Source organism: Falco cherrug, chromosome 10 (assembly GCF_023634085.1).
Source record: "Falco cherrug isolate bFalChe1 chromosome 10, bFalChe1.pri, whole genome shotgun sequence".
Taxonomy (NCBI): domain Eukaryota; kingdom Metazoa; phylum Chordata; class Aves; order Falconiformes; family Falconidae; genus Falco; species Falco cherrug.
Window position 1 is genome coordinate 1,097,701 of NC_073706.1, and position 14,956 is coordinate 1,112,656.

The 14,956-nt window shown below is 54.8% G+C and overlaps 1 long non-coding RNA gene across 1 annotated transcript; it reads right to left on the reverse strand.

The window, feature by feature from the left end:
* Window positions 1-3,729: 3,729 nt before the first annotated feature.
* Window positions 3,730-14,555, reverse strand: LOC114014714 (uncharacterized). The gene is made up of 3 exons (XR_008734316.1): window positions 14,280-14,555; window positions 13,767-13,872; window positions 3,730-6,284 (listed from the first exon to the last, which is right to left on the reverse strand). It is a non-coding gene; the product is annotated as an uncharacterized LOC114014714 (long non-coding RNA).
* Window positions 14,556-14,956: the final 401 nt, after the last annotated feature.

Consider the following 14,956-nt stretch of genomic DNA (forward strand, 5'->3'; position numbering starts at 1 on the left):
TGTCCATCACTGCAGCACCCGCAGCAGAGGAGAAAGTGATCTCGGCCACCGAGGAGAACAGGAGTCCCTCTGTCCTCCTCCTGCATCCACCTGAAAGAGTGCTTATGGCAACATCTCTGCCCTATGATACGAAAAAGCCACCAGTGCGTGAGCCACACCAGGAGTGGCCCCGGGGGAGCAGGAGAGGCAGCCAGTGTGGGGCAGACCTGTGCATTCAAGCCGGGATTCTGAGAAAGGGGCTTACAAAAGGGGATGGCCATTTGCATGCCAAGTGGAGTAAGGGCTGTGGGGTGCAAGCCCTCAGAAAGGCATGTGGACAGGCAGGTGCCACCCCAACATGGGCAGGTAGGAATGCACGGCCTCTCCTGCCAACCTGACCCCCACAGCAAGGGGTCCTACTGCAGAGAGGTGGGGGATCGCAGCCCTCCTCGCCTTCTTGGGGGACCCCTGTTTTCTCTCTTACCCAATGAACCAAATTGCCAGCCTGTGACTCAGTCAGAGCTGCCATGCCCAACACCAGGCTACCCCAGGGGACCTCCACTAGCCTTCCTGAGACAACGCTGCCCATCGCATCAGTGCCAGTGGGAGAGGACCGGGTTTGCTGAAGGGTAGCTGCAGGACGGGCCACACAATGCAGAACCAGGTCTTGGTTGAGCAAACAACAGTTTACAGCAATATCCAGTTTTAGCCCTAGAAGAAACAGAGGTTAGAACTCCCAGGACTGCAGCCAGCTCAGGCCAGCAAGCCTGCCTTGCTCTGCTGCAGGAGCCTGGGTTCAGTCCCTGAGAGAAAGAGACAGCAGCAGGGGCTGCTAGGAGTGCGGAGCTGTATCACACTCTTTGCACTAGCATCCCATCCAAGCCCATGAGCCTCAACAAATGTCTGTCAGTTTTACTCAAAGCAACAGTGAAAATCACCAACAAATACAAGACCCGTTCCCCTCCTCAGCAACAACAGAAGTGACCAGGTTTCCAGCCACACAGGGACCCACAGCTCTGGGCACACAAGGGGATGCCCTAAGCGTGCCTGGGTCTGTGTGCCCAGCTCAGGTGGCAAGGCTGGCAGCCTGGGCTGGTTAGATGTGAATCCTGCACACAAACACACTGGAAGGCTCCAAGGCGGCCTCTTGCCCTCTACACACCCCCATCCCACACCAAGGCAACACCTACAGAATCACGCTGCTGCCTTCACTGCAAACCACTGCTGCATCGGGAATATTTATTTAGCTGTTTTTTACTTAAAGCTCAGGTTGGGGGGTGGGGGGAAAGGTGCTTTTGCCTTTTGGGGAGCTTTCCATAGGCAAGGAGACAAAAGATCAGAGTGAAGGAAAGGAAGGACCAGCTGCAAGATACCCTCCTCCCCGCTTCCCAGGCGCTTCCCTGCTTCTCCAGGTTCAAGGCTCCTATCTCATCTCAGGCCTTGGCGATCACTCAGTGCTCAGCAGGTCTCACCCCTTGTTTCGTATGCCCCAAAGGAGAGTTTGTCTCTGCACTTGAAATGCCAAATCTCTCTCAGCCCCTGCCTCACAAGAGCGTTTGTTTCACAGTGCAGGATTTTGGCCCAGCCCCCCAAGCCAGGGAGCATCCCAGCGAGGTGGGAGACTTAAAATAGCGTCAGGGCCAGAGACTGGCTACGGGTAGGGGACAGTGCAAGTTCCTAGAGCCCTGAGCTCAGATGGGCTTGGACAGATTGCCACTGAGCTGCCTTGCACAAGTGCAACTGCCCTGCGATGTGGAACGACCTTCCTCTGGCATCCAAAGAGCTGGATTACAGAGAAGCCCAGCTGCCCCGCCACTGCAGAGGGAGTGCAGCCTGGAGGGGGACCCTTTGTATAACCCCTTGCTGTTACAGGGGAGCATGGCCCGGTGTCACCTTGGGAGCAGGAAAAAACAGGTGCACTGTTCCCCCTCCTCACCTGAAATGAGGAGTCATGGATCACCTGCAGTGTTGCAGTGACACACAGGTGCTGAGTTGCCTGCTTTTGCAATTAGTGGCAGTCATTAAAATAAGTGCTACATTAATTAGTGCTGGGTTGCAGCTCAACCTCCAGGTCTGTCACTTGGCAAAACTCACACTTGAGCTGGCTCCTACTTCTGGGAACTTCCCAAAGCCAGTTGGGAACACACAGGCTCGCTCGTCCTTGCTGGGGTCTGCGAGTGCAAAGCAGCCTCTGGAGGGGGACTAAGAGCAGAGCCCCTGCCTCGGGGTACCTGCCACATGGGCCACTTGCCACAGACCACTGGGGGCCAGTTCTCCAGATGCCTCTTTCCACTTCCCCACCCCCCACCCCCCCACCAAGTCCTGGGAGAGAGCCCAGCATGTCACAGCTCTGGCAGCAAACAGGGCAAAAAGCATGGTGCAACTGGTGTGGGGGAACTGACGCCACAGACTTGCCAGGGGGCTCAGGACCAGCACGACCATGGCAAATGTCAAACCAGCGTGCCCTCACACAATTAGGGAGGCCTTGGAGAGCTGGAAGTGGTATCGAGAGGGAGCAGCTGCAGAGCTGCCTTCCTCCAAGCTGTCAGGACCAGGGTGGTCCTGGATGCAGCCTGTGCCAGGTTTCCCTACCTGTGTCCGCCCCGTGCTGGTCTGCTCTCCTCCCAGGCTGTAGGTAAGCCCAGCCAGCTCGCCCATGGCTACACTGGGTTTAGTTCACCATGTCCTTGCTTGTACCGTGGTGGTCCTGTTGTCATACAGCATTGCATCACTTGACTGTCGGCCAGGCTTTCCGGATGTAAAGCCTTCCTACACAAGGAGTACTGAGAACATCCCTGTATTCAGGTATTTTGCACAAGGTTTTGAGGAACGGCAGCTTCTGGCTTTCTTCAAGAAAGAACGTAGGGCTGGCAGTGCCAGTGGAAGCTGTGAAACCAGAAGCAGAGTTTGGACAAATCCTTCACCCTCTCAGCTCTTGACCTCTTACAGGAGCAAGGCTTACAGACCATGGCTGGCCTGTGTGACAAGAACATTCTGCTGCAAGTTTTAGCCTTTCCAGTTTCACTGAACTGACAGTTACTGATGGACTGGTGCAGAGGGACCAGCTTCTCTGATGCTGCCCACAGCACCCAAGCTGCAGCAGGCAGCAGTGGGACCAGGACAGCCAGTCTCCTCTAAACTCTTGACATTCATTCCCTGCTCTCACAGGTACAGGAATAAAAGGGTCATTTTGGGTCAGAGTTTCTAAGATCTTCTGCAACAAGCAGCTACTTCCTATAATCTCTGCCTCAAAATCAAGAAGATGCTTAAAAAATAAGCGGGGTTTTGACAGAGCCGTCGGAGGCTCACTACAGGTCACCTCCCGTCCTGGTGTAGTTTCTGGAATACTTCTTCCCGATCGCCCATCTGACACTGATCTCTTTCTGCATCTTTCTCAAGACGTAGATGTTTAAAAAGCTCTGCCCAGCCTTACTAAAAGCCACATGAAATGTTCATGTTTCCAGTCTGCTGGGACAAGTTTAATGATGTTTAATAAAGGCTGGTGGTGCCTGATCTTCACAGTGGAGTTCTTTTGCAGATTCCCTGGTGAAGGGAGTGTGGAAGAGCTTGTCCCCACTATGTCTTCTTCACTTGACTTGTCAGCAAGAAGAACATGCTGTTGTGAGCCACGTGGCCTTTGTGCTTACACGGCAGCAGAGAAAACATCATGCACTTGTATTTTGTGTAAAGGAGTCAGCATGATCAAAATATACTTTCTAGGTATTAAAACTGAATACCATTTGCCTTCATTCTGAACCAAGGTAGTCTGGGTTCGACAGTTCAGCCAGAAAAATGCTCTTACTCAGAGAAAACATCCTGAGGTAGCTGGTCTGAGCAGATGTGGGTAAGGCCAACGTAACTGGCCAGGACATGACCCAGCACAATCTTGCAACAGCCTCTGTCAGTGCGTGCCTGAAAGACCAAACGATTGAACCGCTCCTACAGATTTGTTCAGCACCCTTGGGACTGCCTGGGTAGAGCTTCCAGCACAGCCATGGCAGGACCCCCGTCTGAGCCTTGCCTGCAGTTCTGTGCTGTAAGCCCACCTAGCCCAGCCTGGAGCCAAACACATCAACAAACCACCTAAGTCTTTAAGAGGGGCTTACACCATTAAGAGAGCCAGCTCACATCAACTCCGTGTCAAGTACTATCCATATGTAAATGCTCCATAAGGACCCAAAGGTTGTTCCTAGCAGATCCATAGTGCTTCTGGAGACTACCCCAGAACATTAGTCTGAAGGGCTGGACTGCTTTTTTGACTAACGCATGGAAGACTCCCAGTTTGACAGGATCTAAGGAGACAAGCCTTTCTGGCACCACAAGTTTGAGATCTGAGAGGCACCAGTCTGAGATCTAAGAGCCAAATGGGATCTCAGACCTTGCATGCTCAGGAGACTGGAAGCCACTGGGATAACAAATCTCACCCAGGGCTCTCTTATGACACCAAGCTTGTTATTTTCGAATTCAGATGGATCAAGCCAGATAGCAGGATGTTGAGGAAGGGTCAAGGCAATAATTTCCCTTCCATGGCTGGAATCACAGCCCAAGCCGGGGGACAAACCCAGGACCACTGCATCACTTGTCAGTACCCACCAGGACACAAATGAACAGGAGTCAGCTTTGTGCACTGTCAAGGGAGCAAAGAGACCAGCAGTTAATCACGGGCACACATTCTAGTGGGCTTATCTCCTTAGAGGAAAGGTGGAAGGATGCCTGTCACTCCTCACTATAATATAGTAAGCGAATAAATGAAATATCCTAATGGAGTTATAAATCCTGAATCCAGAGTTCTTGGCTTTGAAAAACATAAATAGTGAATGCCTCTGGGCCGCAGTACCAAAAGGCATCCTTGAGAAACACACAAGGCAATGAACCAGAGAGACACCTCTTTGTCAAGGGCAGTCATGCCGGGGACTTTTCCATTATCTCCCAGACAGACTCTTCTCAAAGGGCGTCTCTTCCAGTCTCAGCTAGAGACATGCATAGGAGGTCCCTGCTGAAGAATGATCAACCACTGCTTCACTTGGTACCACTCAGAGGCCCCGGCCCACGATGGGGACACACACACTGTGTGTGCAGAGCCGGTGCTTTTGTTACAGCAAACCCGATGTGCGTGTGCAGGAAGGTCGCTGCCCAGAGGTGCGCATTGCCGTCAGCGCATGCAGGCTGCTCCCCCAGCAGCCGCAGGGCTGGAGCGACTTCCCCACCTCCCCGAGCTCTAGGATGTGCAGGGCACCGCACAAGAGTCTGCTGCACTGGCAGCTCTGTCCCTCAGAAATCAGATGGGAAATAATCTCAGCCCAGACAGCAAAACCATTGTCTGCTGTGACACTGTGACACGAGTAGTTCCTGGAGTCCAGGGGGCCAAGCTCGCCCTGGCAGCAGCACCAGCACGCCTCCAGCACAGCACCCACAGGCAGGACTGTGGACCCACATGGCTCTTGTGGTCCTTTGCATCCTCTCCTGGGGCAGGAGCTGGCAGCATCAGTTCGAGCCTGGCACTTCTACTCCAGAGACCTGAAAGGAGCCTTCAGACACTAGTCAAGACCACTGGGAGCCACAGGTCCACCCTGTCCTACATTCAGAGGCCCAGCACCACCTGGTTATTTGGGGTTGACCACCTGCCTCTTCCCTTCGGTAAACTGCATCTTTGCCAAGAGATTGCAATGGAAGGGCTGCAGGTAGGAGGCACCCAGCCAGCACCTCAGTGGAGCAGTGTGCTCAGCGCCCAGGCCAGCGCTGCCCTTGGCCTCCTGTCCCTCCACCTCTGGCTCTGCCCCACCTGCACACTGTGGCACCCCTGAGAGTAGGATGGTGCCCAGGCCTGGGGCAGCAGCTTGTCCTCTCCTGGGGACACCAGGAACTCCAGCCAGAGAGCTAGATCCTGGCAGCACACAGCAGCACAAAGAAACAGAACAGTCATCAGCAGCTTGGACAGCCCTGGGCACTGCACAGACACAGTGCTGGCTAGGACATCAGGATTATCTTTCTCCATTAACTAAAAGCACAATGGGAGTGCTGGCACCCACCTGGAAAGCCATCAGGGACAGGCACAGGGAAACTTCTCATCAAGGGCTGCTGCTGCTCAGCATTTGCTGCTGGGAGGCTCTGCCATAGACCCCTGTTTCCCCTTGAAGTAACAAACCTGTTTATATTCGGTACCTTTATGCCTGGAAGGAGGGCAGAGGACTTTCAGGCTTGGATTGCTCCCAAGGAAGTTCATTTGTGCACTTTGCCTTGGCTCGGTCGGGCTGGAGTGGTGACGGTGCGGACCACGGAGGGCTTAGGCGCTCAGACGGCAGTGTCTAGCAGCAACAAAAGGAAGAGAAAGTTGCAATAAAATGGACTCGGGCATCCTGACACGGATGACCCCTTCCAGACAGCACCCTTGGATGCCACTCTAGCACCTTGCAAGAACACTTGAGCATGCCCATCGGATGCTGGCCTGCAAGGCATCAATTCTACAGACACTCGCTGGGCTGCTGGCATGTCAGTTCCCCCACCAGCTCACACCACAGAGGAATAAAGCTGTCAGTAGTGCTGGCAGTGCCAGGAGCAAGCAAGCCCAGTGGTGAGCAAGAAGAATGTTTCCCGCTTCTGTGGGAACAAAATTCCACCTGCAGTGGCTCGTGCTGGGCCAGGAGTCACTGCAAATCCAACCACCCAAGTTCCACTGCTCTGGAGACACCCAGGCAGGACTGGGCATCCCTCCTGCAAGGTGAGCAGCATGACTTTGGCAGGGCATGAAGGGACAGCTGGCACTACAGCTGAAGGAGAGGGTGTAGGAGACGTGCAATGCGAAGCAGCCTGCTACAGAGCAGCAGTGGCACAGGTGGGTGCCAGCTCCAGCCCTTTGGCCACCAGCCCAGTGCTGCCCTGCCTGGGTGCCGAGGTGGCACTAGAGCCAGGACACCAACTGGCACCCTTGCTGCTGCCCAGCCCACCCAGGGGGCACACACGGCATTGCTGGTACTGCATCCCTGTGGGGCAGCTCTCAGCACCTGCAGGCAGTATGTCTGCAAGGCTGTCACCGAGCACCACGGCACAACCGCACGGGGCTGTGATTGCTGCGTGGGGAGGGAAGGGTGACCTTGGCCTATATTTTAAAGGCTGTTTTTCATCTACAAAAAGCAGCCAAATGAGGGCAGCAGCAGGGAGGAGGAGAGATGAGCAATGCAACACAGCCACGAGGCAAAGGCAATGCCTCTGCACTCAGCAGCGCGCTCTCCCCTCCTGGCACAGCAGGTGGCTACAAAGGGGGTGCCCTGCTGACCCCATCTCTGCTCCCCATCCTGTCCTTCCCTGCTCCATGGCAGTGAGGGACATGTGGGGAATGGGAGCTGTGGGGTGCAGGGAGAAGGGCAGCAGGGCTGTGCCCAAAGGGGCAGAGCAGAGGTGCTGGAGCGCAGACCCACGGCTCTGAGACAGGTTCCCTGAGTTGCTTCAGCCAGGGATCCGTGCAGCCCCCCTGGCACCCCAGCACACCCTGCCAGGCTGCCAGCAGCCACAGCCTCCCCAGGTCCTGGGCCAGCCTGTCAGACCTGCGCTGTGTCCCTGACATCTGAACAGTTTCAACCACCACCAGAAATGTGAACCAGGACCCATGCATCCCATAAGCATCCTGCATGTGGCAATCCTTATTTTCTCAACAAACAGTAAGAATTCTCTGCCAGATCACCAGGTTGGACCATCACAGTCCAAACGTGTCCCCCATCCTGCTTCAATACTTCACAAGACAAATGGAGAAACCCAAGTATGTGGTCAGCTTTGCCAGGGAAACACAAACCTGACTGCAACACAGAGACCTCCCCATGCGCTTCCCAAGGGTCCTGTGGGGACATGTCCTGCCCCTGTGAGCAGCAGAAGCCCTGGGGGGGCTGGACTTTGGCCGAGGCTGCCCGGGCCCCAGAGGGGAGGCATCCCGGCTGCGGGTGCAGAGCTGGGGAAGTTGGGCTCCTCTAAGCATCTGGTGGGGCTCAGCCTTGCACTGCAGCTGTGAGATTTCACTCCAGGCTCTGGAAAGCACTCTGAAGACATTCTTAAGCATTTTGCTGCTTCAGAGCTTTAATGATAGTGCATTACTTGGTTGGCAGGAGCTGAGAGCTTCTCTCCTCACCAGTGACGGAGCATTAGCAGAAGGAAGGAAGGCTGCATTATGGGTTGATGCTCTCCATTCAGTCTTCCATTTTCTGGGAGGAAAGATTGCTCGAGTGCAGCCATTAAAGAAGGCAGTTCCTGCACTCCAACCCCCAAACTGGAAGGCTTACTCAGGTTTAAACAAATCAAGAGTTTCTAGAAAAAAAGGTTAAGGTATCTGCAGAGAGGAAAGGACAGGGAAGGTCAGAGCAGTAGTGCCGAGGGGACACGACTGCTTCATGTTCAATCCCGCTGACAGAGGCAAAACACACCTCTGTGCACAAGGACCTGCTGACACCCAACCTCACACACTGTAGAGCCCAGTCCGTGCCTTCCTACCAGCTTACATGCAGGTACGTAAATACACTGGAAGAGGCATCTGAGCATTAGTCTTGGCTGGCCTCCTGCCTTCTTGGTGTGAGGGCAGGCTGGAAAGAAGCTGGTGCATTATCCCTCCCTCAATCCCTCTCTCCCATCCATCTCCATCCACACTGCCAACTGCTCCTAAACTTTGATGGTGCCACAACTTGAGACATTTTCACCCAGGCTGCCCAGGAGCCCGCTAGGAACAAGGGAGCCAGAAGTAGGGGAATGTTTCCAGAACATCGGGATGCTGCTCAACAGGCATAGGCAGGGAGGTCAGCCCACGAGGCTGTGACTATTCAGTGGACCTGTCTCCCTGGAGATGCTCTTAGAGTAGTTCTCAGATGCTTTTGCTTCCAGGAGTAACCACAAGTGGAAGCAATTTCCAGAAGGGTATTGTCCCCTTGGTGGCACACGCACTGGCTCTGGGGTCAGACCTGGGCTCCGCTTTCTTGGAACCATTCCCTTTGGAATGGGCTTTCAGCAACCCATGAAAATCTGAATGGAGCTGAACACGGGAACGGAGGTTCATTACAGGAGACATCAACCTACTCTTAGTGCCACAGCACCGACTCAAACACCGTATCATGCCAGCTGAGACAATCTGAACGGTGACTCTAAAGTAACATACAACCGCTACACAGCAACAGGGTGGAAAAAGAGGCATCAGGGTAAGCTGGGCCCAAATTGAAGGGGAAAAAACCCCCAAACTTAAGTCACAGAGCCGCCACTTTGAAAATCTATCCTGTGTCTGGAAGGAAAGGTAGAGCAAGGAGTCCTGAGGCTGCCCTGAGCTCCATGGGTATAGGACAAGCTCCTGCATGGCCCTGGAGAGCACAAGGATCTGTTAAAAGCTGCCTTTTATCGCTTCACCCGGTGCTGAGGGGGGAGCTGGGAACCCAAGTGAGTGCAAGACAGAAGCAGGAAGGAAGCCCCGCTGCTGCCAGTGGAAAAATGAGACCTCTACACAGCTGCAGGAGCAGTTTTGATGCTGACTGTTTTACAAGGGGTTAGGCTAGGTTGATCATTAATATTAATGTCTTGGTGAATTATGCATATTTTGCATTTGCATAAAGATCCCCTAGTCATGCTTCCTGCTTTGTTAGCCAGCCTCCCCCAGAGCACCAGCAGCCTGCTCATAGAATCGGTGGCTGCATGTTGAAATGTTTTAAGTCTATTAAGAAAACAAAGCAAAAATGCAAACAGCCTGGCATGGGGAGCTGACCCCTTCCTGCCAACAGAGAGCAGACTTCAGTCAAGAGCGGCAAAACAACACCGTCACCCTCCTGCACCTGTGACAGCGCAGCCCAAGGGCCACCTTCTGGCCATCCATCCTCTTCCCAGGACGGATAGATCGGTAGTCCTAATCTAGAGGCAACAATCCTATTGCAGCCTAGATCTAGTCTTCCCTATCTCCTTCCCACATCTCCCTCTTCAGTTCTTTTCTCACAAGGTGCTTGGCTCCTTGAATTCTGCTCCTGTCTCTTGTTACTGCTTGTATGAGCCTAAATTGTATTATTATCAAGCCATGCACCTGATTTTCTGGTACGCTGTGTCCTCATCAGGAGGTAGCTCCTTGCAGCTCAGCGCTTCGCTCAGTACAAGCCAGACAAATCGCGTTGCAGTGAGCACGGCAGCACTAACGCTCATCTGTCATGTGCCACGTGCTTTCCAGTTCCCCGCACCGCACCACGCACACGTGCGGGTGGCTGTATGGGCTGGCCACTTCGAGCCTTCACTTTGAAGTCACGAACACAGATACTGCAGTTAGCAGCTCTGGGCAAGCTGCCGAGTGCTGCTCCTCTGCTGCGTCTCCCGCACACCACTGCAAAGCCTTGTCCAGAGCTACCAGGGCCATGCTGCTGAGCTTGCCCAGCACTGGGAGCAGCAAAGGGAGCTCCACACCTTCCCCTTCCCACCACTGCTGTGACTGTGCCCCTGAGGGGCACCTGCAAGGGACCAGAACCAGGACAAGCCATACGAAGAACAAACCACTGCTGGGGCACCCCACTGGCCCCCTGACCACGTGGGGCCACCCTGCCTCACGCGGTCAGGATGCCACATGAGGGCCCTGGAGCTCCCTCCTTGCTTGACCTGCAGCAAGGATGGAGGCACAGACAGAAAGGACTTCACAGCTGAGGAGCAGCACAAGGACAAGCACCAGCCTCTCAGGGGCCGTGACAGTGCTGAGCAGGGAGGGACCATGCCAAGAGCCACAGCCTGTCCCCCACCACTCACCCGAATCTCCGAGTCAGCGCCAAACACCACACTTTGAGACAAGCCACAAGTCAGTCTCCAACCTCAGCACCATGTTTCCAGATGTTTCACGCAGGTGTCTGCAGCCAAGGATATCAAGACATGATTAAGAAGCGAAAAATGCAAAGAGGAAAGAGGAGATACTTGTGTGGGACTGAGGCATCTAAAAGAACCTACCTGCTTAGTCCATAGTGGACAAGCCGCCTTTCAGAAATGGCCCTCCTGTTCCACCAGCTCCATGAGTACATCCAGTAGGGAAGGAGAAGAACCCATCCCTGAGGGGTCTCACAGCTCTGTGGAGGCTGTCCTGGGTCCCACTTCTCCCCGTCCCCCTCTAGTTTCTCAGAGAGGGTGTTCAGCAGGGGCCGTTGTACCTGAGACACAGGCACACCCTCACCATCCCCAAACATCATCCCATCACCACCCACAGCTCTGTCACTGCAGAGCGGGTGCACGGACACTGACACCCATCAGGTCCCCTGGGATTACGAGGACGTGCTGGCTGAGGAGGCAGGAGGACTGACAGCACTGAGCAGGGGCAAACACCGGCAGGGCCACGTGGACTGCATCGCCATGTGCAGTCCGAGAGCTCCTGGAGGACCACAGTCACCCAGAGCTGAAATCCTCCAAGCACTGGGGTCCCTTGAAGGCCCCATGGAGGACAGCCATCCCAGCTGCCCAGCCCGCAGCCCAGCACAAGGGTAAGAGGGGAAGGGGGAAAGGCCAGGGGAGCACCCCCAGCAGCGGGCTCTGAGAGCCCTGCCCACCCTGCCTGGGGAGGAAGGGATGAGTCAGTGCATGAGGGCCACTCATGCATGGTGTGGGTGGAGCAGAGCAGCAATTTCTTCCCCAGGAGATTATATTCTTTGCAGAAGTCCTTTTTATTTATTTCTTCTTACAGAGCACAGCAATTAGCTGCTCCTCAACTCCTCCGCACCCGGGGCTGCTACTCGTGGGAAGGGGACGCTTGCCGCTCCTGCTGCCGTGCCAGGCAGGCACAAACACCATGCAGTCAGGGCTGGCAGCTCCTCCCGGCTCTGACGTGACACTGAGGGGTCAGGGCTTGACCACCCAGCCTCACCCCTTGGCCACGAGCTGCTCCCATCTGTGCCCCCAATGCCACCACAGTGCCGAGCACGCATGGGTGCTCTCGCCCTGCCTGTGCATTGTATCTCGGCGCTGTCACCCATCGTACTGGCTGTGGCAGACAGCCGGGCACCAGTGTTGCCCCAACAGCCAGACGAAGCCTTGGCTGGGCTGTACGGTGGCAGAGAAGCTGGAGGAGCCAAGAAGGATGTTTGAAGAAGCCTTGGGTCTCCTCCCAGCTCTGCCACACTCTCACTGGGCAAGCTGGGATCATGCCACCCAGCTTCCCCGGGTGAAACACCAGCACAACTCTGCCAGCTGCAGACAGACAGTACTTTTTAGTGCTTGGGCCACTTCAATGCCCCAGTGAGCATCTTCAGGCCCTGCCTCTGCTGCAAGCAAACAGAAAATCTGACAGACGTTGCCCAGGCAGGATCAGAAGGAAAGCAGAACCACTCCAGGAAAGGTGACCTTAAAGAAAAGCTCCTTCTGTTGTCCTCTACAGTAGGTTCCCTTGTTTGGAAGTACACAGAGAGAAGGATTATTTCCTGAAGCCTTCACAGCACATCAGCTGCATGGGTTACTGACAGGCAGAGCACTGCCTGGGGGGACTTTGCTACCCAGCAAAAGGGTGATTCAACTGAAAGAAGGGCATAGGGAAGCATCGATGCCCCCCCTGTGCTAACAGGAGGTGCTCACCCCATGGAAGACCGCAACCCTCGGATGGATCCAGCACAGCCGTTAGCCTGCAGGACTGATGCTTTTGCATCCATCTCCTCCACAGTATATAGCAGCATTCAGGTAACACCGAGGTGCCCGGTGCTAGCCTTGGGCAGGTCGCTCCTCACACACGTGTTGCTCCAGCCAGGCAGCTCAGGGGCGCACCAAGATGCAGGCACTGCCCGAGCAATCTCCCTGCAGCTCTGCCCCAGCTCTGGGCAGGGCTGCACATGCAGCAGCACAGCTTCCCAACCAGCCTGCACCCTGCTGTCCTTCGGAGGTGATCCTGCTATCCACTCATCTTCCCACTAGCACATTTCCAATGCATGTCAAGCAGGGACTGTCTCAGGCTGGCTGCGCCACTCGCTGTGGCACCTCCCATGGGCACCCATGCTCTTCATCCCTGCCATGATCTTCTCCTGGGCCTGACCCCGCTGAGGACCCCCAGGGAAGCCCCGCTGGTGGGGCCCTGCCAGAGACCTGCCTGCACGGCCATGCGGCCAGGGAGCACTCGCAGCCCTGGGGGCTGAGCTCCTCACCACCTGGGCCCCATTTCCCCAACCCTCCAGCTCTGTCAGATTTTGCTCTCCTTCCTCATCACACCAGACACAACCTGTCTCACTTCCCCCCCATCAGCTATCCATCTTACCTGCAGCACCCCTCACCTTATTCTATTGTCTCCCAAAACTGTGTTCCTAGCATTTTCCTGCCAAATCTAAGGAAGCATTCAAATTTCCACCTCCCAAAACCTGCTATTGACTCATGTCCCGGGGACACAGGTCACCATCCACAAAGGGGAAGGGCTGCAAAGCAAACCACTTCTCTCCTCCCTGTACCTGCAGGAGTTCAGCCAACACAGTGCTCTCATGCAGATCCCACTACATCTTTTCTCAGACCCAGCAAGGCTGCTGGTACCACACAGGGACTCCAAAGACGGGAGGGAGTGGGATACTTCCAGAACCTTCTCATCCCAGCCCGTGGTCCCTCCGGTCTTCAGCCCCACACGCCTCGCCTGACCAGCAGCCTGCTCAGCATCTCCACATCGTCACACCTCCAACGAGCCACGTCTCACCAGATTGCATTGATGCCCTCATCACCAGCAAAACAGCTCAGGCACATTCTCCATTCCTGCCTTTGATTCTGCTGGTTTTCCAGGGCAAAGAGCTCTTCCACTGCATGCTGTGTCACTGTAGGACCAGCCCCACCACCCCAGGCACTTCACTTACCTATCTGATGTCCAGTCAGTCGAGGGCAGGTGCCTCACTCAGCCACACTTCCTTCGGGAAGCAACCAGGTCAGGGAGGCAGGAAAGGCATGCCAAGCTCTCCTCCACTGCATTTTCCCATCAATTCACAACAGAATCAGGAGAGACCAGGATAAACAGTAAAGAGGAAAATCAGTGGGGTGGAGAGGAGGAGAAACAGCTTTGAAACCCGGGGCACAGACACAGGACTACTGATGAACAGCAGTTGTCAGGCAGCAGCTGAGCAGGTTCCTGCTCCTGGGCTCTGCCCTCACCTCCACTGACTGCAGAACGAGCATAGATGCTGCTGGCTTAATTTCGCAGTAACAAGCCTCCAACATGGGCACCACAGCCAAGGCTGTGCAGGTCCTGCCCCAGCAGCAGGCTGGATGCCTCTGCTCACATGCCCAACAAACTGATTTCATTGCCTTGCAACAGTGCTTTGATTACCAAGACATCTTCAGGACATCCCAGGCCTCAGTCTTTGCTGACTTACTTGTTCCTTACTCCATGGAGCACTTTACACCTGATTTGCGCTGGCGCACACTCAGCACGTTCGGTGTGGGTTCAGGGGACTGAGGGCTGGCTGCAGACCCTGAGCCCTCTCCCAGGCATGCCTCTCTTCAGCATCTCCTGTCCTGCCCTGCAAGAGCAGAAAGAACACAGGCTTGAGTCCTCCCATCACCCACCAGGTGACAAGAGAGAGAGAGAGAAGGTTTTTAGAGGCACTGGCAGTAACCAGAGGAAGGAGCAGAGCTGTTACTCAAGTGCCCAAACCCACCCAAGTGCTCAGTGACTGGTACTGTGTGCATCCACACACCTATGGCTCTGTGTACACAGGCTGGTCCAGCAGCTCTGAGAGACCTGGCCTGGTGGCACTGGTAAAGCCAACCAGAAGATGCTTTTACTGAGTGGGGACGTGAGAAGAAAAGGGGTGGGGGCGGTAGACAAAACCTGCCATCTCCTTTCAGTACTGAAGCTTGAGAAGACTGGGGGAGTTAAGTCACATTGGAATTGGACGAAGACCCCTGACACAATAAGAGAAGTTGTGTGGTTTTTTGAAGTAGCAATAAATGTTTTGTCACGGAAGAAGCAAAGGGAGAGAGAGAAAAAATGCAAATCAAAGCTAACATTTTCTTTGGGAGCTTAAAAGAATCTTTGCAGGGAATGGTG